General features: G+C 42.6%; 1 long non-coding RNA gene and 2 pseudogenes across 1 annotated transcript in view; 1 reads left to right on the top strand and 2 right to left on the bottom strand.

Annotated features, from left to right (window-relative positions):
* LOC126248975 (uncharacterized) overlaps positions 1-27,660 on the top strand; it is a 927,591-nt gene that overhangs the window by 714,369 nt on the left and 185,562 nt on the right. The gene's annotated exons all lie outside the window — the stretch shown is intronic.
* LOC126250147 (5S ribosomal RNA) lies at positions 5,174-5,291 on the bottom strand (annotated as a pseudogene).
* Positions 5,945-6,061, bottom strand: LOC126249973 (5S ribosomal RNA; annotated as a pseudogene).

The following is a 27,660-nucleotide window of genomic DNA, read 5'->3' as shown; positions in this document are numbered from 1 at the left end:
AGTGAAGTGACTTCTTTAATGTTACTAGTGAAAGTATTTTGCAGTTTTTAAAACTCTCTGACTCAAAGATCTTCATATTTTTTAAATGTCATTTTCATACACACAGATGTAAATACGCTGCCACTTTAACGTTTGTATTTTACTAGGGACGATCAATAAGTCAACACTTTTTTTCCTGAAAGCAAATCGGTTTTATTCAGGATTCCAATATAACATATTATACCCCTCTCTTTTTTGTCTACAAAACCCTATATTCAACATAATTTCCGTTAAATGCGACGGCCTTACGCCTCCTTACTGAAAGGGCACATACTGTACGGCTGTATAGTACCAGCCTAGTGTTCGACGGCAGAGCCAAAGTCTTGCTGCATCAATAACCTCCCGGTCACCCACGTACTACTTCTCGCAGAGTGCATCCTTCATTGGCCCCAACAGATGAAAGACGGAAGGCGCAAGGTTCTGGCTGTAGGCTGGAAGAGGAATAACAATCTAATGGAGTGTTGTGAGCTCCTCTCGAGTGCGCAGAATTGCTTGAGGCCTTCCGTTGTCATAGAGAAAGAGAAGTTTGCATTTTTGCGGCAACGATCAGGCTGAAGTCAGTTCTTCAGTTTCCTGAGGGTAGCACAATACACTTCAGAGGTGATCGTTCCACCATGAGGGAGGACATCAAACAGAATAACTTTTTCAGAGTCCCAGAAGACAGTAGCCATGACGTTACCAGCTCAGGGTGCATCTTTGAACTCTTTCTTCCAAGGAGAGGTGGTGTGGCGCCACTCTATGGATTTCCGTTTTCTTTCCGGTTCGAAGTGATGAATCCATTTTTCATCGCCTCTGACGAAATTCGATAAAAAATTGTCATTAGCAGGCTCGTAACGCGCAAGCAGTTCCGCACAGGTGGACGTTCGTTGCTCTTTATGGTCTTCTGTTAGGCAGCGAGAAACCCAGCACGCACACACCTTTGAGTACCCCAAATGGCGGACGAATACATCAGCACTGCCAACAGAGAATTCCAGTTGAGCAACGAGGTGTTTGATTGTGATCCGTCGATCACTTCGAATTAGAGTGTCCGCACGTTCCAACACTGCAGGAATCACAGCAGTGTACAGCCGGCGGGCACACTGTAGATTGGACAGGTTAGTGCGACCTTGTTGCGACGATGACAGACGCCTCGCCAAACGACTCACCATGCTTTTGTTCACTATAAGGGTTCCGCAGGGCATTCTGCAAGTGCCAATGAATACCTACGATGTTCTGGTTTTTCACTAAAAGAAACTCAGTGACAGCTCTCTGGTTGGAGCACTTCCGTTACAGACGTCATTTTAAAGGCTACGCATAGCGCCGTCATCTGTAGGAACTTCATGAAACTAGGGCTGAAGCGGGAATATTCCACAATGTTCCACAACTAATCCGGCATTTTTTTCAACCAAAACTGGCCGAGAAAAAGTATGTACTGCATTACTTATTCAACGCCCCTCGTAATAACGCGAAGATGATGACAACTTGATAAGGTGAGGAGAAAAGTCATATGTACGTAGAAACTATTCTAAGTAGTGGAGAACATCACCTGACGAGAGCCGAACTCTGTGTTTCTCAACTGCTAGCAATCGCGCAAACAAATTTCGTGTCTCGTCTCCCGAGACGCCGCCGAGACGATTTTTTCCTCCTGTTTTCCTGCCGCGGTGTCGGAGGAGGAAATTTCTCAGGCGAATAGTTTGCGGCACCTGCCGAACTCGCGGGTGATTTATGCGTGCAAAGTAGCTGGGGGCATTTTGTGTCCACCCATTTAGCGGGCCGGCCGCGCCGCTGCAGGTTATTAAGACGCGGCGCGCCACGCAGACCTGGCCATCAGGCGGCCGCGCACGTATTCCGCCGCTGTCCCGCCCATGATTTATATTAATGTGACCCGGCAAAATGGGAATTGCATGACTAACATCTCAAGGAGTATTGTGGGCAGAGCCGGTGTCTCCTATCTTGGCTCCTTACTTGAATAAACATTCCATCTTAGAGCTCACCTCCCAGGCCGGGGGGCGCACGCCTCAGCCGCAAACAACACGCTACCCGACCCGGCCAGGTATCCAGCCACTGCGCTTCCACTACTCCTCCGCTATTCTCATCTCGTCCATGTTCACGATGAGTACCAGAACACAAGAAGTCAACAGCGGTGAGAGCACTTTTCAGGAATGACAGATCAGCGAGCGTTAACCACCACTGCAGAAGGAAAAACATCACTAGAAGTTATGACAACACTAAGACGTGTCCTTTCAAACGATTCCAGCAGCCAAGAGTCTACGAAAGATCGGAGACAAATTAATTACTACCAGAAGAAGAGCTTTGTAAATTTTACTGAGGGGGTCTGGGTCGTGTGTTTAGTGCCGCCTTCTGTCAGCAGGTTTTGATTTAAATGTCTCCCGATGAGCCCAGTTAGGTTGAGCTGTCGGATGGCGTGGAAGCACCAAACTGATATTGAGAAAACTGAAAACTTCCCTGATGATACAGTGGTCATCTCACACAGGCAGAAATAAAACTATTCTATGTCTTACAGACTTCCAGCAAACTGGAAAACGAAACGCCCGACAGAGTCATTCATATATAGTGTCATTGTGGTAATAGAGACATTATTTATTGAGAGTAGTGATACTTCATTACCGTTCGCTATGGACGAGGGCGTGTTGAAAAGTAACACCTCCGAATTCTTTATGCGAAAATGAAACAAACGTTACTAACATCCTACATCTTTATCCTTCATGTATACATATTTATTTCTCAACATAGTCACACTATCGACCAACGCATTTCTCCCGACGAGAGACCACTTTGTTGAGACCGTCACTGTAGAAAGTTTGACTTTCGTGATGGAGCCACGCGTGTGCTTGCACCTCTTCATCACTTTCAAAATGAAGTCCTCTAAGGTGTTCCTTAAATTCTCGAAACAGATGAAAATCGGTTGGGGCCAAGTCGGGACTGTATGGCGGATGAGGGATGACAGTAAATCCAAGGCGTCGAATTGTTGCAGATGTCGCAGCGCTAGTATTTGGTCTGGCATTGTAAAGCTGAAGGAGACGGTGTTCCATGTGTACACGAAATCGACTACAGGACGCTGTTACGCCCGAAGAATAAAGATGTAGAATGTTAATAACTGTTGTTTTGTTTAAAAGACTTAAAGGGTTTTCGCATAAAAAATTCGCACTGTGCGCCAGAGTACCATTAGCACCAGGAATACCAGCCCATAATTCATATGGAAAACAGAACATGTACGTAAAATTACATTATCTAAACCTGATATATAGTTTTGGACCGTCTCCGTAGCTGAGCGATCATCTTGGAGGCCACGTGAAATATTTCCTGTACTGTCGGAGACTTTTCCTTGGTGGGATGATAGATACGGGGTGCGCTCAGCTTCGTGAGGCCAGTGGTTTCCTTGTTAAAAGCTGGAAATGGTGTCCATTGTGTCCGCGTCCACATCAGTACCATCGTTTGGTTCGACTAGTAATAGTGATTCTTTTTCGGATTCGGTGCTATGTGGATATTTCTTCTTCTGATTTGTTTACGATTTTTCGTGACAGGTTCCTTCTTTTGAGCAGCATTAGTTGCCGATATCCGAGTAGATTTTTTTTAATGATTAAATACTTCCATCTTCTTCTTATACAGTAGGTCAGCAGTGCGCTCTCCACCTTTCCTTTCTCAAGTTGATTTTTGAGCATTTGGTACTGCTGTCATGGACGTAGAAACAGAGACAGAGATGGGGGGCAAATGCGCAGCATCATCACAAAATAGAGTAAATGATCTATGATGAGCAAGTTCCCACTTTCAACAACTAAGTCTACAAACATACTTCGCAAGTGCGTGGTCGAGAGTACCTATCCCCACTACTAGCCGTTTCCTTTAGTGTTCCAGTCACAAATGGAGTGTTGGAAAAAACGACTATTTATATACCTCCGTACGAGCATCAGTTTCTCTTACTTGTCTTCGCGGTCCTTATGCGAAAAGTACGCTGACGGCAGTAGAATCGTTCGGCAGTCAGCCACAAATGCCGGTTATCTAGATATTCTCAGTGTTGTTTCGGGGAGTGAACGTCGTCTTCACTCCAGGGATCCTAGTTTGAGCTCACGAAATATTTCCTTAATTCTTATGTGTTGATGATGAACCTACCGGTAACAAATCTAGCAACACCCTTTCGAATTGCTTCTATATTTTGCTTGAATTTGACGTGCTAGGTATCCAAAACACTAGTGTAGTACTCAAGAATGGGTCGTACTAATGTTCTACATGGGGTCTCCTTTTAGATGAGTAAAATCTTTCCTGGAATTCTCCCAATAAATCGAAGTCGGTCATCTGCGTTCCCCACGACCGACCTTATCTTCTCGTTCCATTCCATATCGCTTTGTAACGTTACGACTAGATATTTAATCGAAGTGTCTTGTGATGCAGCATAATACGCGAGCATTACTGGTTTGTTTTTCCTACTCATCTGCAGTAACTCACACTTATCTACATTTGGAGTAAACTTCCATTCATCGCACGAAATAGAAAATTTGTCTAAGTCAACCTGTATCCTCCTACAGTCATTCAACGACGATACTTTTCTGTAGCCTACACTACAGAGTTATCAGCAAACAATCGCAGATAGCTGAGCATCCTATCCGTCAGATCGTGTATGTATATAGACAACAAGAGCGTTCCTGTCAAACTTCCCTGGGTCACTACAGACGATACTGTTGTCTCTGATGGCCACTCGTCATTCAAGACAGCGTAATGAGTTCTGCTACTTAAGAAGCTTTTGAGCTTCTCACATACGTGAGAACCTATTCCATAATCTCATGCCTTCGTTAGCAGGCTGCAATGGGGCACCAAGTTAAACGCTTTCTGAAAATTTGGGTATATGAAATCTGTCTGTTGTCCTTCATAAATGGTTCACAGGATTTCATTTAAGAAATGGCAAGCTGGGTACTAATTAAACTCCGTCCGAACAGGCCTTGAAAGGCTCAATGGTACCGACCGGCCGCCGGGTCATCCACTCATCCACAGCCCACAGGCGTCACTGGATTCTGATATGGAGGGGCATGTGGTCAGAACACCGCTCTCCCGGCCGTATGTCAATTTACGAGACCAGAGCCTCTACTTCTCAGTCAAGTAGCTCCTCAGTTTGCCTCACAAGCGCTGAGTGCACACCGCTTGCCAACAGCTCTCGGCAGACCGGATGGTCACCCATCCTTGTGCTAGCCCAGACCGACAGCGCTTAACTTCGGTGATCTGACGGGAACCGGTGTTACCACTGCAGCAAGACCGTTGGCAAGCTGGGTACTATGCAAACGATGATTTATAACTCGCTGCTGATTTGTGCACATACAAAATTTATTACGTTCTAACTAGAATTCTCCCAATAAATCGAGGGCGACCATATCGCCCCCTTACTGCCGACCTTAGCTACTCGTTCCGTTTCATATCGCTTTCTAACGTTACGCCTACATATTTAATCGACATGTTTTTGTGAAGCAGCACACCGCTACTACTGCATTCGAATACTATAAGTTTATTTATTGTGTAGCAAAACGACGTTAAGGATATGGACCTGTCATTTTACGGGTCCGTTCTTTTACCCTTTTTATATGCAGGAGACACATGTGCTTTTCTCCAGTCACTTTTGACTTTGGGCTGAGGTAGAGAGATTCACGACAAATGCAACCTACGTAAGGGGCAATACCACAGAGTACTCTGTAATACTGCACTACTACTACTAACTACTAACTCCGTCTACAGGCCGCAAGCGACCCATCGGGACCATCCGACCGCCGTATCATCCTCAGGCGAGGATGCGGATAGGAGGGGCATGGGGTCAGCACACCGCTCTCCCGGTCGTTAAGACGGTTTTCATTGACCGGAGCCGCTACTAATCGGTCGAGTAGCTCCTCAATTGGCATCACGAGGCTGAGTGCACCCCGCAAAATGGCAACAGCGCATGGCGGCAGGATGGTCACCCATCCAAGTGCCGGCCACACCCGACAGTGCTTAACTTCGGTGATCGCACGGGAACCGGTGTATCCACTGTGGCAAGGCCGTTGCCAATACTGCACTACTGGCCATTAAAATTGCTACACCAAGAGGAAATGCTGATGATAAACGGGTATTCATTGGACAAATATATTATACTAGAACTGACATATGATTACATTTTCACGCAATTTGGGTGCATAGATACTGAGAAATCAGTACCCAGAACAACCACCTCTGGCCGTAATAACGGCCTTGATACGCCTGGACATTGAGTCAAACAGCTTGGATGGCGTGTACAGGTAAAGCTGCCCATGCAGCTTCAACACGATGCCACAGTTCATCAAGAGTAGTGGCTGGCGTATTGTGACGAGCAAGTTGCTCGGCCACCATTGACCAGACGTTTTCAATTGCTGAGACATCTGGAGAATGTGCTGGCCAGGGCAGCAGTCGAACATTTTCTGTATCCAGAAAGGCTCGTACAGGACATGCAACACGCGGTCGTGCATTATCCTGCTGAAATGTAGGGTTTCGCAGGGATCGAATGATGGGTAGAGCCACGGGTCATAACACATCTGAAATGTAACGTCCACTGTTCAAAGTGACGTCAATGCGAACAACAGGTGACCGAGACGTGTAACCAATGGCACCCCATACCATCACGCCGGGTGATACGCCAGTATGGCGATGACGAATACACGCTTCCAATGTGCGTTCACCGCTATGTCGCCAAACACGGATGCGACCATCATGATGCTGTAAACAGAACCTGGATTCATCCGAAAAAATGACGTTTTGCCATTCGTGCACCCAGGTTCGTCGTTGAGTACACCATCGCAGGCGCTCCTGCCTGTGATGCAGCGTCAAGGGTAACCGCTGTCATGGTCGCCGAGGTGATATAGTCCATGCTGCTGCAAACGTCGTCGAACTGTTCGTGCAGATGGTTGTTGTCTTGCAAACGTCCCCATCTGTTTACTCAGGGATCGAGACGTGGCAGCACGATCCGATACAGCCATGCGGATAAGATGCCTGTCATCTCGACTGCTAGTGATACGAGGCCGTTGGGCTCCAGCACGGCGTTCCGTATTACCCTCCTGAACCCACCGATTCCATATTCTGCTAACAGTCATTGGATCTCGATCAACGCGAGCAGCAATGTCGCGATACGATAAATCGCAATCGCGATAGGCTACAATCCGGCCTTCCTGTCGATTAAATTTCGCGTCTGTAGCACGTCATATTCGTGGTGTAGCAATTTTAATGGCCATCCCGATCTGGTGACTTTTTTATTTTCAGTTCTTTTAGCTGCCTCTCAGTATCAGGGATGTTCTAAATCCTCTACACTGGAGTCTGTGTGTTGGCCAAACGATAATGTAAGTATACCTGTACGATCATCTTACGTGAATGATTTTTTTAAACGTGAAATTTAAAGTTCAGCTTTCCTTTTGCTGTCTTCTGTTGCTATACCACACTTATCAACGAGAGACTTTACGGAAGCCTTCGTTTGCGTAATGATTCTTGGTAGGACCAGATTTTTCTCATGTTCTCTGCAATATCTTCCGCCAATGTATGAGTGGAAGTTGTATGCTTAGCGCACCGAACTTTTTATAACTAACTTTAGCCTGTCGACATTTCCGCTTCTTATTTAAAGCGGAAATGCAACAATACCTGTTTCCTAAGCATTGTCAGAATTGTAATATTAAACTTCGTTGGGTCTCTTTTGTCCTTAATCCACTTACTCAGCACATACTTCTGCAGGGCGCGATTTACAGTCATTTTAAACTTTGCCCATAACTCCTCTACGTCCATTATGTTGGAAATAAATGATGTCAAGTCACTGTCTGAGTAGGATGCTAACAACTGTTTATCCCAGGGCCGGCCACGGCGTTCCAAACGGGTGCAGCGTGTGCGGTCCGCGGGTGGGCCAAGCCACGACATGTTACTCGGCTTAGCTCGGTCCTTCTAAGTACCCGGAACACAGCGACATTCCATTTAGCATTGTGGTGCGTCATTTTTTAGTCGGGGCAACTCTCTTCTGTTCGGCAGAATCATGCTGTCAGCTCTGTTAATCCTTCGCTATTTTTTCGTGGTCTAAAGGACGTTCACAGGTTCAGCGGCTGTTCACAAAGGAGTCACTCTAGCGATCTATCGTCGCAATCCTTTCAAATGAATAGCAATCACAAAGGAAAGGAATGAGAATTTTCAGTTCTCATACGTGACATGTACTGCATATTTTATATGAAACGACGTTACAATATCACGCAGAAAGAATTTAAATATTTAGCTGACAATGAAAAAGCAAAGAATTACCACGTTCGATAGACGGGATTCATTCTTCTGTACATCCAAAAGCACGTTGTGCTAAATTTGCAAGCCTGGAGTTCGTGAAGGAACTGGTGGTGCAAATAGTAAAATTTCTGAAGTTCAAATGGCTCTGAGCACTATGGGACTTAACATCTATGGTCTTCAGTCCCCTAGAACTTAGAACTACTTAAACCTAACTAACCTAAGGACAGCACACAACACCCAGCCATCACGAGGCAGAGAAAATCCCTGGCCCCGCCGGGAATCGAACCCGGGAACCCGGGCGTGGGAAGCGAGAACGCTACCGCACGACCACGAGATGCGGGCAAAATTTCTGTAGTCTCACACATTATTCCATTGTTAGTTGTACCACTTTTCAGTGAAACTGAACGAAGGATAGACTTCATATGTTACTGTACAGTACGTAGCTTAAGTCAAGCGGCAGGCCTGAAACTATTTTTCGATTTAAAACTTTGAACACCCGAAATAGAGTGCAGACGTCACATTTTAAGTGGACTTGACTGCACACTGACCACAGTAACACATCGCAAGGTAACTTCTTTCTGAGTTAACGTGGATACATTTAAAAAGAAAATTACATTGTGTAAATGACACATTCTGAGAAAAACATTCCAGTTCCCTAAGTTCACTGCCATCAAAGAAAACGCAAAGTTACACGAATTCATTGTGGCCTTCAAAGAATTACACGGATAGTTTCATAAACGTTTAGAGGCCACTGTCAATCTTAACCTGTTTTCGAGCTGTTTTCGAAACCGTTTGCCGTTTCAGTTGAAGATACTCCTGTACATGTGCTGTTGTAATTGATTGACGTACAAGATAATTTCCATTGTAATGACAAACCCTTATACGTTAAAACTGTCCCGGACGTCTACATTACTTTCCTCAGGTAGCGTTTCCTAGCCTCCATAATGAGGTTGCAAAGTGCTACCATAGCCGGCCGCGGTGGTCTTGCGGTTCTAGGCGCTGCAGTCCGGAACCGCGGGACTGCTACGGTCGCAGGTTCGAATCCTGCCTCGGGCATGGATGTGTGTGATGTCCTTAGGTTAGTTAGGTTTAAGTAGTTCTAAGTTCTGGGGAACTGATGACCCAAGATGTTAAGTCCCATAGTGCTCAGAGCCATTTAGTTCTACCATATTTCGATCGACATATTTGTATGAAAGACCTTCCTTCGATTATGAAACTAAATAAGTCACGATTACATGGCAACATGAGTGTGAAACTCTGTGAAACTGTCTGCGTCTGTCCGTATGCTGACACTCTGCACTGAATAAGAATTGCATTATGTCTGCAGCACGCCAGAAATACTTAACTAATACTCAAAGTTAGTTTCGTTTGTGACCTATGTTGTTGAGAAATGTGAAATAAAAACCCAAGTCGTATGCTAGGCCACTGACTTGCCATTTAAATACGGCGCGTTTGCAGTTTTTCGCTCCCCCCCCCTTTCCCCTCCCACCTCACGCTCAGACAGCATGGCGTGGGTATGGGGGGAATATGCCAGCCAGGCTGAGCGCTTTGGCACCCGGGTCCATGTCCAATCTGTGAGCCTAAATCTTGGCGCCCCTGGTTAATCTGATTTTTACGTGATAAAAACTGTTCTAGCCTTCTTGATGGATTTATTATCTTTAGCAATCATCGTCACTATGGTGACATCAGTAGAAGGGCATAGCAGGCGTCACCCCACTCTCCATTGTTGCCAGATATATCCAAGATGGAGGCGATGACGTCATCCTATATGGCGGCCTGTCGACTTGGCAATGGCCCATGATGCCATTCAAGATGGCAGCAGTGATATCATTCAAGATGGTGGATTTTTGGTGGGAAGATAGGTCAATTGGACTACCTCCACTAACCTAACCCCCTCTCCTCCCCTTCCCCAGAAAATTGGAGGAAGTCCAAATTCCATCAGGACAATGCAACACACCTCTACTAACCTAAGAAAATGGTGGGGAAGAAAGGGCACTTGGGCTACCTCCACCAACCTAAGTCATCTGACCAACCACCTCTTCCTAGGAACTGGCAGGAAGTTTGAATTTTGGAGAGAAGATAGGTTAATTAGGCTATCTCTGGTAACCTAAGACAATGACAGGAAAGATAGTGCAGTTGGGCTACCTCCCCTAACCTAAGTCATCCGACCGCCACCTTGTCCTAGGAAATGGCGGGAAGAGGGCTCTACCTGTGCTGGACATAAGTCTTTATTTTGCATGCACTATTTATTTAAACAATTATAGGCAGTACCACCATCAAGTGTAGAGACCATAGGGTCCAGAGTCCAACTGATGCAGTACACAGTACTGCCACTAGAGGGCACTGTCGCCCATTCCGTGACATAACCCAAGATGGCGGGGAAAATGGAGGGAAACAGTGTGTTCACCAGGGAGTCCAGGCCTAGTACACAGTATCACCACCAGAGGGCTCTGTGACCCATTCCATGATGCAGCCCAAGATGGCTGACTAGAGGGGAAAATGACTCAGCCTGTGCTGGGCTGCTGGAGAGAGGAAGAAGTGTACTTTGTTTATTTTTCAACAACTTATATAGGGATGGATTTGAGATATTATATTTATCATACTGATACAAAACACACACTCTGACATGCTTGGGGGCATGCCACACAGCCTAAAGATCAGTATACTACTCGCAAATTACCGAAATACGCTCTGCAGACACGCAAGCAACTCCTAAGTTACCGAAATAATTTCAGTACGCAGCACACAGACATGCAAACTCCTCCTAAATAATGCAGTACACTGATGTGGAGACACAAAATCAACTCATAAACTGTCCAAATAACGCATAGGACAGCTTAGAGACCTGCTCGCAAAATAATGCAACAAACACACAAACAACATGTGCAGGCACTGCCCACCACCCCCTGTCCACTGGATCACACAGGAGGCTACCGCAGACACTCCCAGAAGTCAGGATGCACCGGTAGCCCTCATAAAGTGACACATCCATCAGCAGCCAAGACAGGCAGAAGTGTCCGGTCAGGTCCCTCAAGCATGAGGAGGCGGCTTTTCTTTCATACTTTACTCCTGAGAAATTCCTCTCGAAATACGTGATCACCTAGACACCGTTGGTGATGCAACCGGATGGGAGCAAAGACCTATTTGCAGAGAGCAGACGCTTTTCTAGACACATCTCCAGACTCTGTGATTATGAGAACATATCTGATCTCACAGGGTTTGCTAGAATATTCACAGTACTTACCGATATCAAACAAATCAATATCGCTTGAACTACAGTATCGCTCAAGCGATATAATTCCAAAGATATCTGCTGGAAATTATTTCTCTAGAAATCTGAAACTTTAGCTAGGTGTAGCATGCTGTAAACCATAGAGTAACTAGAAACGTATCCCATCTGCGATGATCTTTACGTGGGAACTCGAAACAAATAGAGGAAAATGATATTTCCATCCACTAATACCGATGTCAGTGATGTAACAGATTCCCAATCATCCCTATAATTTACAAAGTCAAATAACGCGTTTCTTATGTCTAGAGAACCAGCAAAAGTGTCTTCCAGGTGCTAGATGCATACACCACAATCGATGTTCTCTCAACTACATAGAGACGCGTAATGTGAAGAAGCAATCAACCAAACAATTTATTTGGGCGGGAATAATGGCCCAGCGTAAACACAAATCCATATTAAATCTTTACAAATTTCCAAGCGATCACGAAAGCTGTCCAACACATACTAATTATTAGTTCTCTATTCGGTGGTCTAGAGGACTACACAGTTACGTCAGCTACATTCCTACACTCCAACAGGCCTTTCCATTCAGACTGCTCCTACTGTTAACAGGAAACGTGAATCATTCCCGTACCGATCACCAGCGCTGCAAGCCGATCATGCATAGGCAGAATCATCCTACAAAAAAAGAAAACGGCCTCATATATGTTTTATCATTGTACTTACAATTAAATGTCACGATTGCGGTTTCAGTTGAACGATATTCGACAATGAGCGAAGTATCGGAAATACACCCTGCTGACGGCTGCGGCTCTGGAAATCGAAATACCTGTACCATTCTTATGACCTGACATACTCTTCCCTTTGCTGTTACAGTATTCCACGTCAAATACCTTTCTTACGATTGGACATAGTCATTTCCTTTGCATATATTGGAACAGAAAGACATACTTTATAAGCTTGATACTCAAGGTGAACCTATCACACACACCCTATTACTCAGTATAATACTCCGCCAGTTAATGATTGCAGACGAAACAAAATGTTACTGAGAGAAAATCAGCGATGGGTGGACATGTCTCATAAATTTTTCTTGTGGGTGTTACCACTGTGTCTTAGAAAGAGAAGTGTAATTGTCTTACAAACCGGCAGATGTTAAAAAACCAGATTGCAACGATTACTGTATGCTACTGTCACAAGCAGTCTTAGTTCTACAGGTGCACACAAGTATCCCTGTTAAAAGCTATACTGGCTTTACAAATCGAGGTACGACATTACCTCTGAAAGAGGTGGTTTTTTGTCCAGACAAATACCGTGATGGTGATCGCTGGAGTATGTAGTATCAGAGCAACAGTGCACTTGCACGTCGCCGACGGTTCAGCCTCATAATAAAATTACCCAATTTAGAAAGTGATTTGGCTAAAGAATGTGATATGAAACCAGTATTTGCGACTCCCTCACGCCACCGCAGCTACATATTTCTACAGTATTTGTAATGCCTTCTGCTTCGATGCCGTGTCGAAAGTTCGGTGATATGTCCACGGGGCTATAGGCGATGGTTGATTGAGAAGGATCAGAAACAGTAGATGGTGTGCTGATTGAGGTCGTAAGAAATGTAGATTAACTTTCAGATCTCTAATGCTACGCTATCCGCTAGAAATGTAAGTAGGCTGTTTATGTTTTCTTATTGGCAACGTTACGTAGCGCTCTGTATGAAAATCACTGGCTGTGCTGTGTGCAGTCTGTGGCTAGTTTGCATTGTTGTCTGCCATTGTAGTGTTGGGCAGCGGCAGCTGGATGTTAACAGCGCGTAGCGTTGCGCAGTTGGAGGTGAGCCGCCAGCAGTGGTGGATGTGGGGAGAGAGATGGCGGAGTTTGGAAATTTGTAAGACTGGATGTCATGATCTGTTATGTATATTATGATTTTTCAACACTATTAAGGTAAATACATTGTTTGTTCTCTACTAAAATCTTTCATTTCCTAACTATGCCTATCAGTAGTTAGTGCCTTCCGTAGTTTGAATCTTTTATTTAGCTGGCAGTAGTGGCGCTCGCTGTTTTGCAGTAGTTCGAGTAACGAAGATTTTTGGTGAGGTAAGTGATTTTTGAAAGGTATAGGTTAATGTTAGTCAGGGCCATTCTTTTGTAGGGATTTTTGAAAGTCAGATTGCGTTGCGCTAAAAATATTGTGTGTCAGGTTAAGCACAGTCGTATATAATTGTTCAAAAGGGGACGTTTCATATGTCGACCCTTAGCCGAGGATACCTCACTGGAATCTTCTGATTTTTTCTTGTAGTTTGTGTAATTAGTGTAGATTTTGTTTATTGCTAGCGCGTAATTGTAGAGAGAATCTCCTTTGTAGTTGCAGTCTTTCATTGTTGTACAGTAAAACAGGTGTGGCACTCATGTAAATTTGCACCAAGTATTTCGCAGCTTGCAATTAACTAGATATTATTTTCAGTGCTATGTTCTCTTATTTTTGCTCTTCAAATTGTGCTGTTCTGTGTTATCGTGTGAAATATTGTGACAATAATGGCGTGTGAAAAACGTAACACTAGGCTACAAAGTAAACTGAGAAATAATAGTGACGACGAGCGTAGCTTATCAGCACCACTGTGTAATGAATTAACAGACATTCAAAGTAGTAATTTGGTAACTGTGCATAGGGAAATGGAGCGGGCGTCAAATAATGGTATAGACAGTGAAACAGGTAGTGAACAGGGAAGCATTATCGATCGATCGGTCGGCAACAGCTCGCCTCAGGAATCAGGAATGACAGAACACAATATTGCAAATACTGTAGACTCAGGTTTTGGGTTCTCACCGTTTTCTGAAATGAGTCAAGACACATTTTCCGCTTGTCAAAATGTGAATGTTGGCGGTGCAAATTCACTGCCGAAAAGCACTGAGGAACATGTTTCAGACACCAGTGCATTGTCATTACAATTAATGCAACAAATGGGACAAAAGCTTCAAAAGTTAGACACAATGGAACAAAATCTTCAAAAGTTAGACACAATGGAACAACACCAGAGACAAACACAGCAACAGTTAGACACAATGGAACAACACCAGAGACAAACACAGCAACAGTTAGACACAATGGAACAAAATCTTGAAAAGTTAGACACAGTGGAACAAAATCTTCAAAAGTTAGACACCACGCTTGAACAAACACGTGAAGATTTAACTACTGAGTTACATAACATCGAATCGAAATGTCAAAAAGTCTGTAATGACGTAAAAACACAAATTTGTGAGCATTTCCAACCTATTTTTTCGCGGCATGAAAATGCATTACAGAATCACGAAGCAGCCATAAAAGAACTGCAAATTATTGTTCATGAAAATCGTGAGACCTTGCAAGCTAAAATTGACTCAGTTGCATCTACCGATACAGTTACGCAACTTGCAAAAACTCAGGAAAACTTAAAGGACACAGTAGATACGATTTCAACACAAATGGTCACTCTGAAACTTGGTTCAGAAAAACATACAGAGGAAATAATTTCACTGTCGGATAAAATAGCCGAACTTTCAGATCAGTTCACTAACTTATCTACAAAGGTAGATGATGATCTGAATGACACAACACCTGTAGCCTTCACTGACACTGAAGAGTATGAAGAAATTAGAAAATTCAAACAATATCAAAATCAAATCAATACACGGTACAAAAGAGAAATCCGGGAAGTGCAAGATCAGTTGGCACAAGTAATACAAGAATTACGTATTTCAGAGGACACTCGCGCCCCAATACGGGAAGAGGGACATAGAAATACGGAACAGCCACAAAATAATAACACAGCGCATTTCGGAAATTATGAAAGAAATTGGCAAGGTGCACCGAATTTTGAAATGGAACCGCCGAAACGACGTAACAATGACCGATATGCGACTCGCCGACATGATGACTTTGACTATAAGCTGTTCATTACTACACGTAAATTCAAAACATTTAAGAATTCTGGCAACGACATTCATCCACAAGCATGGCTCCAACAATTCTCTCATTGTTTTCTTCCCAACTGGTCATTGGAGCACAGGTTAGAATTTATGTGTGGCTACTTGGAGAATGAACCAGCTGTAAAATGCGATCGGTCATTCACGATTGTCACAGTGAAGGAGATTTTTATCATGCCTTCCTCTCAGCATATTGGTCTCAAGACCGAGTAAAACATAGCATCATAATGATGAAACATTTCGAACAATCTGAATTTTCCAGTCTTGTGAAATATTTTGAAGACATGTTGCACAAGAATCAGTACCTGTCAAACCCATACAGCCCCTCAGAACTCATCCGCATTTGCTTAATCAAACTACCTGAACATTTACGACATATTATTTTAGCAGGACGTTGCAAAGGAGACATTGAAGCTTTTCAGGGACTGTTACAAGAACTGGAAATTGACACTGACAATCGGGGAACGCGAAAACAGGAGCACAACAATTACAGATCACATCCGTCACAATTCCGCGATGACAGAAATAATATACGACAAGGCTATTCTTTCAACGTAAATCGTGACCGAAACAGACACCACCCGTATGACAACCGTTGGCAGGGTAGTAATAATTACAGGGAAAGATCACCTCTCCATGGTAATGACTATCACAGAGACAATCAGAGAAACAGACAATATGGGAACCAAAATAATTATTATCAAGGGAGACAGAATAACTTCAGACGCAACGGTCCAGCGCGCAGTTACGATTCAGGGAGAAATTCTCCACCACGTGACCGACAAGAAAGAAACTATGGAAACTACCGACATGGCGACAGACGATATGATCGTAACGACAGACCTGAATTGCATCAGAACTGGCGGGATTCAAACAGAGCAGGGCCTTCTCGTCAAGGTGAATTTGTAGAAGTTAGGTCTCCTAATCTCAATAACGACGCGCGCCAACAAAGGAACAGACAATGACTCGCACCGCAGGCAGCCGCATGCGCCGGCTGGCTCAGAGAAAAATAACATAGACGCTAAGCTTGAGAAAAATTCCAGTATTCTTTACCGACGTATACCGCATGATAATTGCGTTCAAGTTCAAACTCTGAGTACTATGAAGAGTAAAAGATTGCACCACATTTCACATGTAAAACCGCTTATTGAGAGATAATCTGCTTTTTAACTTTGTCTTTGGCATAAAACTCTTCACTTCACATTTCTAGTATGCTTTGTCAGACTTAGAAACTGTTACCATGCAACAATGTTTGAAGTTAAATATCCAATCAAGAACCAAGAGAACTTATTTAAACAGAAATTACGAATGCATTGTTATAGTGAACAGACGTCACAGTGTCATTGTGTGTGTACATTCTTGCGTGTTAGTTGCATGATTACCTAACGACTATAAGGCTCAGATACTTAGGACATTTACCAGTACTGCTAATGAGATTTTAATGTAACATTTTGGTTTACTCGAAAATACATTCTGGATTTAAAGTACTTTCTGTGAGATACCAGATGACACAGTGGTTAGTTTATGTGACAGCTACACGATTTTATCACGACGCTACTCATGAGTGACAATTTACAATGTTGCTTTTGCGGTGTTTCTGTTTTATATCTGCACAGTTTTTCTGTATTATTCTGGAAAGTAAAACATGTTTTAGTAGTAACTCTTGTGGTATAGCTACAATGAGACAGCCTTTTCCGTAGCACAACAATACGTTACAGTACAGTACTTTCTTCATCACGGCAATAAGCGTAATAACTAAGATATCTATACGCAAAGCATTTCACTTTTGTTTATCATGAGGTAAGTACATTGACTTCTGCAGAACTTAGCTTTCAGAGGACGATAACTACAACACTTCCACAGAGATTATGTTGCAACAAGACGCACATTTAGCACTACAGGACACGTATTTGAGTGATTAATTTTGCACTTAAATCATTTATTTTTAAAGATATTTGAAGTACAATGATACAAAGGTTTTCCGTGATACATTTCATTCCACTGCTGTAATCTGTAACACCTGAGGGTATAATTACTTTAATCCTCAGGGGGGTACACACTTCCTTTGTGTACCATGTGTTTGGCAAGCACAAGGAGCCCTAGCTAATATGGTATCTGCTTATACAACTTTACACATCGGTACCATATTTCTCTAACACACAAATTACACAGCTATCTGATCATTTAACTGAGAGATAAACTTTTTTTACTACATCAGTGACACATGTTTACGCAATTACACAGTTGGGTAACTTCATATTTACGAAATTGTATTTTGTCTGTACTTTGTGAACTGTTCATATTTTTTCGGACCCATTGTGATATTATGAGAGCTTTGAATGATATATTTGGTATGGGATCACGATTTTCAAAGTACGTTTGAGGCAGATGACACTTTTGACATGAGCAGAGAATTTTTTTTAGGTTTTGAAATTATTGGAGGAAGCTACGACGATTTTGAGAGTTGACTGAGGTGTTATGATGTTATTATTATGATGACTATGTGTATTATGCTGTTGCGGTATGTTTATGATCCATAAGCTGATGCTATGTGAGTTATTTGAGTATGCTACGTATCTGTTATGATGAAATATTGAAGAAGTGTCGACGAATAAGGTAAGGAATAATGAGTAGTGGTTAGGGACTCTGGTTTGTGAAACAGGTTGTTGGAAACCAAGAATCGTACTTTAAGAGTTATGAAATGTATGTAAATGCGTGAATGTATTACAATGCCGATGAAAATTTTTTGGACTCCGTTATATCAATAGGATTTTGTTTCTACACACTTGTAACGCAAATTCTTGACCTGTGAAATATTTTTATATGAGACTGTCACTGTAGCGGAAACTGCTGTCGTAAATATTTCCGTAAGAAAGTTAAGTGACCACCTGCATGTAATGCGTCGTGGGCACCCAGATGGGCGACAGTCGCCTGGAAAGAAGTCATTAGTGAGTGCCTTTCAGAGGCACAGGTGAAAAAAAAAGAGGCCATTATCCTCGCTATTGACATTCCTTTGTAGAAAGCATCGCAAGAAACGACACGGTCGAACTTGAAAACATATGATTATACTGTGGAGCTCTTAATTTATGATATTTACTAAAATGCCTAATGAAACGATGAGAAACGTTTCACGGCTATTGTCTTGCTAATTGAGAGAAATGCCATATGGCTTGCTTTATGTATTTATTTACTCATTTTGTTTAATATCTAGTTTCTAGCTGCACTGCAGCATTGGTTAAAATAAAATTTTATAGATGTACTAATATAAACATTTTCTGTCTACAGATCGAGTAAATAATAATTTTTTCAAAAAAATGAGGGAGCACAAAAAGACATTTACCTTCACAGGAACTGCATTCATAATTTTCTTTTCAAGTACTTGGTAATTTATTTTGTAGAATAAGTTGTGGTGCACCACCTTAATGACATAGATATTAAGATGTGAATAGACATATCTCTTATCTGCATTGTTGTCTTTACTGTAATATTTTTCTGCTTGAACTTTGTCATGTTTAGACATAATTTATTGCATTTGCTTCCTCTGTTTGCCAGGCATAGTACTACTAAATTTCACTTTACATTACTCTGTTAGGCCAGTTTTACTACTGATTTATTTTTCTTGTTTGCTGCTCATTGCGTAATATTAGTTGTAATATTGCTGCTTGCTTGGCCAATTTGAATATTTTGTTATTGCTGTTTGTGTTAATTGTTTTGTACTGCTGCATTGCCTCGTCCCTTAGTTTAGCATCTGAGCTCAGTAGATTTAAGTTAGCTTAAGAGGGGGTAGACTATATAAGAAACTAACTATGATGAATTGGAAGAAATGCATTGAGAAGCTATAAGAAAATGGTTTAGCCAAAAAAGTAGTGCACAGTGGAGAAAAACTATTTTTGAAAGAGGATGTGAACAGAATACAGAAAGCATGCTTGGATAGGATTTTTTTTTTTTTTTTTTTTTTTTTTTTTTTTTTTTTTTTGGCTGGAGCAAATGTTGAAATAAGAGGGACGATATATGGAATGAAGTTTTGGGTTGGACTGCAGTACCAAATGTTACACTGAAAACGAACCCTGTCCTTTCCATTGTGTTATCCCCCTATGTGTTTGTGTACTCTTGTATATTTTGTTATTCCTGTCTTTATGTGTTTAGCTAATAAGAGTTATGTTGTAGAATTTTTCTGATAATATGTTATTTTCTTTGTAAAGATGTTTAGACATTATGTATTCTGTTCTGTTTTAATGCTCATATGTGAAGTTGATGTTTCGAAAGTTATTCTGATATTTTTTCATAATTCCTGTAACACTGATGTATATGTTTATTTCTATTCTTCTGTAAAGCCTGCATTACCACACATGTTATCTGTATTGTTATGTTCTTTAATGATGTATTTTGTACCTTTGTTATTGTATTCTCATGTTATAAAATTGTAATTGACACCAGTTCATCATATTATTAACTTGTAAGTTACATTTCACTGCACACATTTCTGTTGGTCATAGTATATGGACAATATGTGAGAAGTAGGGACTGTTAGTGTTTGCACGTGTGTTAATAATTCAGCAAGGGACTGGATAACAGCATTGCTGGTTCTAAGGACAATTCCAAAAACTGTGTGAGTGCACAAGTGATGGTTTATGGACTTGCTATATTCTCCGCAAGACTCTTCGATGGTGATTGTGCACCTGCACAGTCGCAGCAGATGGCTGCTGGCCATCTCTACAAGGACTACACTGGGTCTACACCTTTGATGATCCATCAATACCATTATTTCTACAAGGACTGCAGTGGGTCTGCATCTTTGATGACCCACCAATACCATTATTTCTACAAGGACTACAGTGGGTCTACACCTTTGATGACTCACCAATACCATTATTTCTACAAGGACTACAGTGGGTCTACACCTTTGATGACTCACCAATACCATTATTTCTACAAGGACTACAGTGGGTCTACACCTTTGATGACTCACCAATACCATTATTTCTACAAGGACTACAGTGGGTCTACACGTTTGATGATCCATCAATACCATTATTTCTACAAGGACTGCAGTGGGTCTGCACCTCTGGTGGCCCACCAATACCACAATCTCTACCAGGGCTACAGTGGGTCTGCACCTTTGATGACTCACCAATACCATACTCTCTACCAGAACTACAGTGGGTCTGCTCTTTGATGACCTACCTACCAATATTCTTCAAAACTTCGACTGACTCTGCAGTGGGTTTGCTCTGTTGTGGCCCATTACCTGTCTGCATGTCAAGAGTCATCACTGCCTTTCCGTTGGAAGGACAACACTACTTCTTCAAGACTGCATGGAAATCCACTACTTCCATGTGCATTGTCTTTTACTGCTCAGACTTTGAGAAAAGAAACGGCATTTTTACTGTGATGAATGATCAGAACTGTATTTATGGACTGTGAGAAAATTTTAGCTTTTGACCAACACTGTATTTTATTATCTTTGTTATTGTAATTATGAAAAATTTTATCAAATCATTATTGGCCACTGCCCAAAACAATTTGTAAAATTTTTTTGTGGGGAGCATGGGGGCTATGTAAGTAGGCTGTTTATGTTTTCTTATTGGCAACGTTACGTAGCGCTCTGTATGAAAATCACTGGCTGTGCTGTGTGCAGTCTGTGGCTAGTTTGCATTGTTGTCTGCCATTGTAGTGTTGGGCAGCGGCAGCTGGATGTTAACAGCGCGTAGCGTTGCGCAGTTGGAGGTGAGCCGCCAGCAGTGGTGGATGTGGGGAGAGAGATGGCGGAGTTTGGAAATTTGTAAGACTGGATGTCATGATCTGTTATGTATATTATGATTTTTCAACACTATTAAGGTAAATACATTGTTTGTTCTCTACTAAAATCTTTCATTTCCTAACTATTCCTATCAGTAGTTAGTGGTTGGTTGGTTGGTTTTTGGGGGAAGAGACCAAACAGCGAGGTCATCGGTCTCATCGGATTAGGGAAGGAAGTCGGCCGTGCCCTGTCAGAGGAACCATCCCGGCATTTGCCTGGAGCGATTTAGGGAAATCACGGAAAACCTAAATCAGGATGGCCGGACGCGGGATTGAACCGTCGTCCTCCCGAATGCGAGTCCAGTGTGCTAACCACTGCGCCACCTCGCTCGGTAGTAGTTAGTGCCTTCCGTAGTTTGAATCTTTTATTTAGCTGGCAGTAGTGGCGCTCGCTGTTTTGCGGTAGTTCGAGTAACGAAGATTTTTGGTGAGGTAAGTGATTTGTGAAAGGTATAGGTTAATGTTAGTCAGGGCCATTCTTTTGTAGAGATTTTTTGAAAGTCAGATTGCGTTGCGCTAGAAATATTGTGTGTCAGGTTAAGCATAGTCGTATATAATTTTTCAAAAGGGGACGTTTCAGAAATGCTGTCTGGGATTTCAAATCAAGTCTTTCCATTCAAGCACATACCTACGTTGGATGCTATGGAGAAGTCGGTTAATGATTACAGACACAAGTGAAGCATATTTCTTGCACTCTCATATCTCCAAACAAGTCACCTCTCTCGAACCTATCTGTTACAGTAAAATTCCAACCTTTTTTAGGTAGTCCCTATGCATCCTGCAACAGCCTTCTACATCTACATCTACGTCCATACTCCGCAAGCCACCTGACGGTGTGTGGCGGAGGGTACCCTGAGTACCTCTATCGGTTTTCCCTTCTATTCCAGTCTCGTATTGTTCGTGGAAAGAAGGATTATCGGTATGCTTCTGTGTGGGCTCTAATCTCTCTCATTTTATCCTCATGGTCTCTTCGCGAGATATACGTAGGAGGGAGCAATATACTGCTTGACTCCTCGGTGAAGGTATGTTCTCGAAACTTTAACAAAAGCCCGTACCGAGCTACTGAGCGTCTCTCCTGCAGGGTCTTCCACTGGAGTTTATCTATCATCTCCGTGACGCTTTCGCGATTACTAAATGATCCTGTAACGAAGCGCGCTGCTCTCCGTTGGATCTTCTCTATCTCTTCTATCAACCCTATCTGGTACGGATCCCACACTGCTGAGTAGTATTCAAGCAGTGGGCGAACAAGCGTACTGTAACCTACTTCCTTTGTTTTCGGATTGCATTTCCTTAGGATTCTTCCAATGAATCTCAGTCTGGCATCTGCTTTACCGACGATCAACTTTATATGATCATTCCATTTTAAATCACTCCTAATGCATACTCCCATGTAATTTATGGAATTAACTGCTTCCAGTTGCTGACCTGCTGTTTTGTAGCTAAATGATAAGGGAACTATCTTTCTATATATTCGCAGCACATTACACTTGTCTACATTGAGATTCAATTGCCATTCCCTGCACCATGCGTCAATTCGCTGCAGATCCTCCTGCATTTCAGTACAATTTTCCATTGTTACAACCTCTCGATACACCACAGCATCATCTGCAAAAAGCCTCAGTGAACTTACGATGTCATCCACAAGGTCATTTATGTATATTGTGAACAGCAACGGGTCGATGACACTCCCCTGCGGCACACCTGAAATCACTCTTACTTCGGAAGACTTCTCTCCATTGAGAATGACATGCTGCGTTCTGTTATCTAGGAACTCTTCAATCCAATCACACAATTGGTCTGATAGTCCATATGCTCTTACTTTGTGGGGAACTGTATCGAACGCCTTGCGGAAGTCAAGAAACACGGCATCTACCTGTGAACCTGTGTCTATGGCCCTCTGAGTCTTCTCAGACTCTGCACTACCATCCCTGCAGCTTCGTGCATGTGATCGTTCCAATGTAAGTAGGAATTGAGTAGAAGTCGGAGGAAACTTTATCTACCACCTTCTGCATACTGTGTAGAAACAGGCTAAGTTGCGACAGGACTGTGTTTTGACCATTCGATGGAAACAGGAACTGAGAGGACGAGGATTTTTGTACTGCACTGTGGTGCACCCCAAAACTACATACACGTACTACAGATCCACATCCATTCACATATATCTCCCCAACATGCTATCTTCGTTATTCTGTACCATCCATCAGAGAAAAATTACGAACTATAAAAGCTCAACTAAATTCATCCCTAATAGAACTAGATAAGATTTTTACAGCGTCTCCCTCCTCCCATATACCGAAAACAAATACCGCATGCATGTAGGAATCGAGCACATGTGACAATACTATTAAATATACAGGTATTGATCAACTGCACAGACGAGTTTTAATTCCATCACCTGTACTCTAGGAAGATGACCATATCTCGCGGACTATACTGTAAGTCGCAAGAGATGCCCCCTGTGGCCCTCTCTCTTTGTTTGAAACGTTATTTTTTCTGCTCTGACACGCTTTTTACACTGCCAAACATTTTGTTTTTCTGCCATGACATAGAGGTCTGTGTCAGGTTCTAAAATGACATTAAGAAGTTCCGATCCACTGCCTCTCCCAGACAAGAAGGAGATCTCCCCAAAGTACCGTTAGCCAAGACAAAGTACCGTTAGCCAAGACGGCGCATAGTGACGCAATTGATGTCATTCTAGATGGCTGCTGTGACGTCAGCTGATGATGCGATTGACGTCATTCATTAAGATGTTCTGATCCATGGCCTCTCGCAGACAACAAGGACATCACTCCAAAGTATAGTTATCAAAGACTTCGCACTGTGACGCTGTTGACGTCATTCGAGATGGCTGCTGTGATGTCAGCTGATGACAAAATTGACGTCATTCAAGGTGGCTGCCGTGACATCAGCTGATGACGCGAGTACCGTTACCCAGGATGACTGGAAAAGTGCCAAACCCTCTTGCCAAGCCCCCCTGGCGGGAAGTTTGAATTTTGGTGGGAAGATAGGTCAATTGGGCTACCTCTTTACGTCACACTGTGTAAAACATATTGTTACTGCTGTTACCATAACACACCGCACACACTGGATGATTTTAATTAAAAGTCATTTTCAACATAAGGATATTGGAAGAGTTTTACAGCGTTGGCGTGGATTTCCAAGCTACATTTAAACTCATCTGTCTCAATGATGGAATAGCTAATGGCTCTGCATTCCATTTCGACTGATTCCTCATACTACAGCCATGTATGCGATGACTGTTTCGGTGCTAGCCATCCCCAGTAGGTGTCATCCCTCCACAAAACTCTTTCTCCAACTCAAACAAGCGTTGTCAGTCAATCATTATGTCATAACCAACAACGTGCCAGTGGACGAATGGGATGGAAAAGACACCGCCAATGTACAGAAATAATAAGCATCACAGTTGATACTGTGAACAATTTTAGCAATTTTGCACTAATTTCAACACCAACAACGATGTGACAGCATGTTTCCCAATTTCAGTATCATAGCTAAACCACCCATACTCCACTTTGCGAGTATCATTGTGAATGTGGATAGATGACAATGCAGTACGTCCATTCATTGTTAATTCTCGAACACGTACATCAGCAAAGTATATCAGACAGCGCTCTACACATTTCTAACACCTCGAGCATAGTCTTAATTCACGATCTATCTCTATGCTCATGGGACTCACTGAGCATTCTCGCAGTCTTAGGGTAAAATTAGAGACTGAAACCCCCCCCGCCCCCCCCCCCTCTCACTCTGTCAGTGACCAACTCATCCTGCAGCACCGTTACCGATTTAATCTGCAACCGACCAGAAGTGGACCGCCAAATTCCTCGTCTTGTGAATGAATGGAGTTTGCCGAGTCCTCATCCATCCAAGTGCACAAGATTTCTCGAGATGCACCCATGTCTAGGAGGTTAGCAATCCTTATAGATGTATAGTAACAGATTTGAAAGTGTCGTGATGTAATGGAAGACAGTTAAGGAGAACAAAAAATGGATAATTTTTATGTGCGATGGAGTTCCAGGCAGATGGAGTTCGACACATTTTTACTTAAATCAACCAAGCTATCAATTTTAAAGTATTATTCCAGAGTCTAGGATGAGTACCTGGAGGGTACTGTTAATAGAGGACATAAACACATGCACTCCTAAGGCTACAACGGTCTGCACTTAAAACGGGCTATAATGTTAGGTCGCTTGCGTTTCCGACTTTTCTGTCACATGGAATGTAGCGCTGCTAATATTCCAGTGCAAGAAATATATTTCAACTGCATGACGTACATCCTTCTTCTCACTTTCTCTATGATAACTCTGTTATCTAGCCGTAAAACGAAAACAGCTACTGCCTTAAAACGTCGGCTCTGTGTGATACGAGCACAATATAGCTTTCCGGAGATGTATAACGTCCACTCTTCACATCCGATCACTGTTCAGAAATTATACTATGCCTGCCTCAGCCCTATATAAAATGATCGTTAGTAACGGGGAATAGCTCATACAAGGAAACAAATAAACGCATAGCAGCAGCGTCCGACATGTGAAAATTACGTCATTCCACCACTAACTCTGTAAATCGCACATCTGTCAGGTAAATGTATACACAGGGATTGCAGCGCCTTACAAACACCTATCGCTAACTTAGTTATGAAGCTGAAGTCTCGATTTTACACCCAAGATGCGACAGGGGTATGGAGTAGATTGCATAAATCATAGTTCCTTTAGAGGAATGTGTCACATTTCGTAAGACATGAGATGTAAGTCCTCTGATGACTGACAGGTTTACCGTTAACAATCTCAAGTAGACAGTGCTTTAAATCACATACAGAACACGTTGCTGTATACGAATCAAACGCAGGCTATGTCATGCGACTGATGCATACTGACAGAACTGTGGACAAATTGACCTGCAGCAACTTCTCCCTCTCTAGAATGCATCATCAGTCTATCATTAAATTGTACCTCATTACAGCTCCATCTCAATCGATCAGCCCGTCCACTCTCTGTTGTCCTTTAATGCAGATACATGGAAGTTTAGAGGTGGATCGTTCTCTGTCTTCCTGAAAAGCGTCAGATACAGTAGCCAGCTCGCGTGCATCACTGGTGCCTCAATAGACATACAGTATAATGCTGCCTCGACATAGAAAAATTAACTGCTTTCCTGATTCCGTCCGCTGCCATGTCGACGTTTTCTCGGGTTCCTCTTGCTGCAACGTACTTGTTCCCATGTACAAATTCTTCTGCCCTAACGATAAGATACACAAGAACTTCCTCAACTTCCCCACATTTCTGTGTATATTTGGTATACCTATACCTCCGTCATTTTTCGCTGCCATCAGCAGGGTGTATTTCCGATACATTGCTCATTGTCGAATGCTGTTCAACTTAGACTGCAATCGTAACATTTAATTGTAAGTACAATGAGGCCAGTTTTTTTTCTAGAATTATTCTGCTTATTCGTGCTTGGCTAGCAGATCTAGTGATCTGTGCGGGAATGATTCACGTTTCCCATTGACAGTAGGAGCTGTCTGAATGGAAAAGCCTGTTGGAGTGTAGGACTGTACCTGACTTAACTGTGTAGTCCTCTAGAACACCGAATAGCGAAATAATACTTAGTATGTGTTGGACAGCTTTCGTGATCGCTTGGAAATTTGCAAAGATTGAATATGGACATGTGTCTGCACTGGGTCGTTATTCCCGCCCATGTAAATTGTTCGATTGACTGCTTCTTCACATTTCGCGTCTTTATTTAGTTTAGAGGACATTGATTGTGGTATATGCATCTAGCGGCTGGAAAACATGAGAAACACTTGACTTTGTAAATTATAGGGATGATTTGGAATCTGTTACATCACTGACATCGTTATTAGTGAGTGGAAATATCATTTTCCTCTATTTGTTTCGAGTTCCCACGTAAAGATCTTCGGAGACGGGATAAGTTTCTAGTTACTCTATGGTTTACAGGATGCTCTCACTGACATCGTTATTAGTGAGTGGAAATATCATTTTCCTCTATTTGTTTCGAGTTCCCACGTAAAGATCTTCGGAGACGGGATAAGTTTCTAGTTACTCTATGGTTTACAGGATGCTCCACCTAGCTAAAGTTTCAGGTTTGTAGAGAAATGATTTCCAGTCTATATCTTCGGAATTGTATCGCACCAGCAATACTGCTATTCAAGCGATATTGATATGTGTTTGATATCGAGAAGTACCGCAAAAATGGTATGATATTCTAGCACACCATGCGAAATTAGATATGTTCTCGTGATCACAGAGGCTAGAGATGTGTGTAGAAAAATGAGCAAGCAAGCAGGTCCGGAAAAGAAACAGTTACGCGTTTGTGCCGAGGGGGAAATGAGTCAGTCTTTGCACAACAGT

The sequence above is a fragment of the Schistocerca nitens genome, chromosome 3, assembly GCF_023898315.1.
Source record: "Schistocerca nitens isolate TAMUIC-IGC-003100 chromosome 3, iqSchNite1.1, whole genome shotgun sequence".
In the NCBI taxonomy this organism is placed as follows: domain Eukaryota; kingdom Metazoa; phylum Arthropoda; class Insecta; order Orthoptera; family Acrididae; genus Schistocerca; species Schistocerca nitens.
The sequence above is the reverse complement of the archived record's forward strand: the minus strand, read 5'-3'. Positions and strand labels throughout refer to the sequence as shown.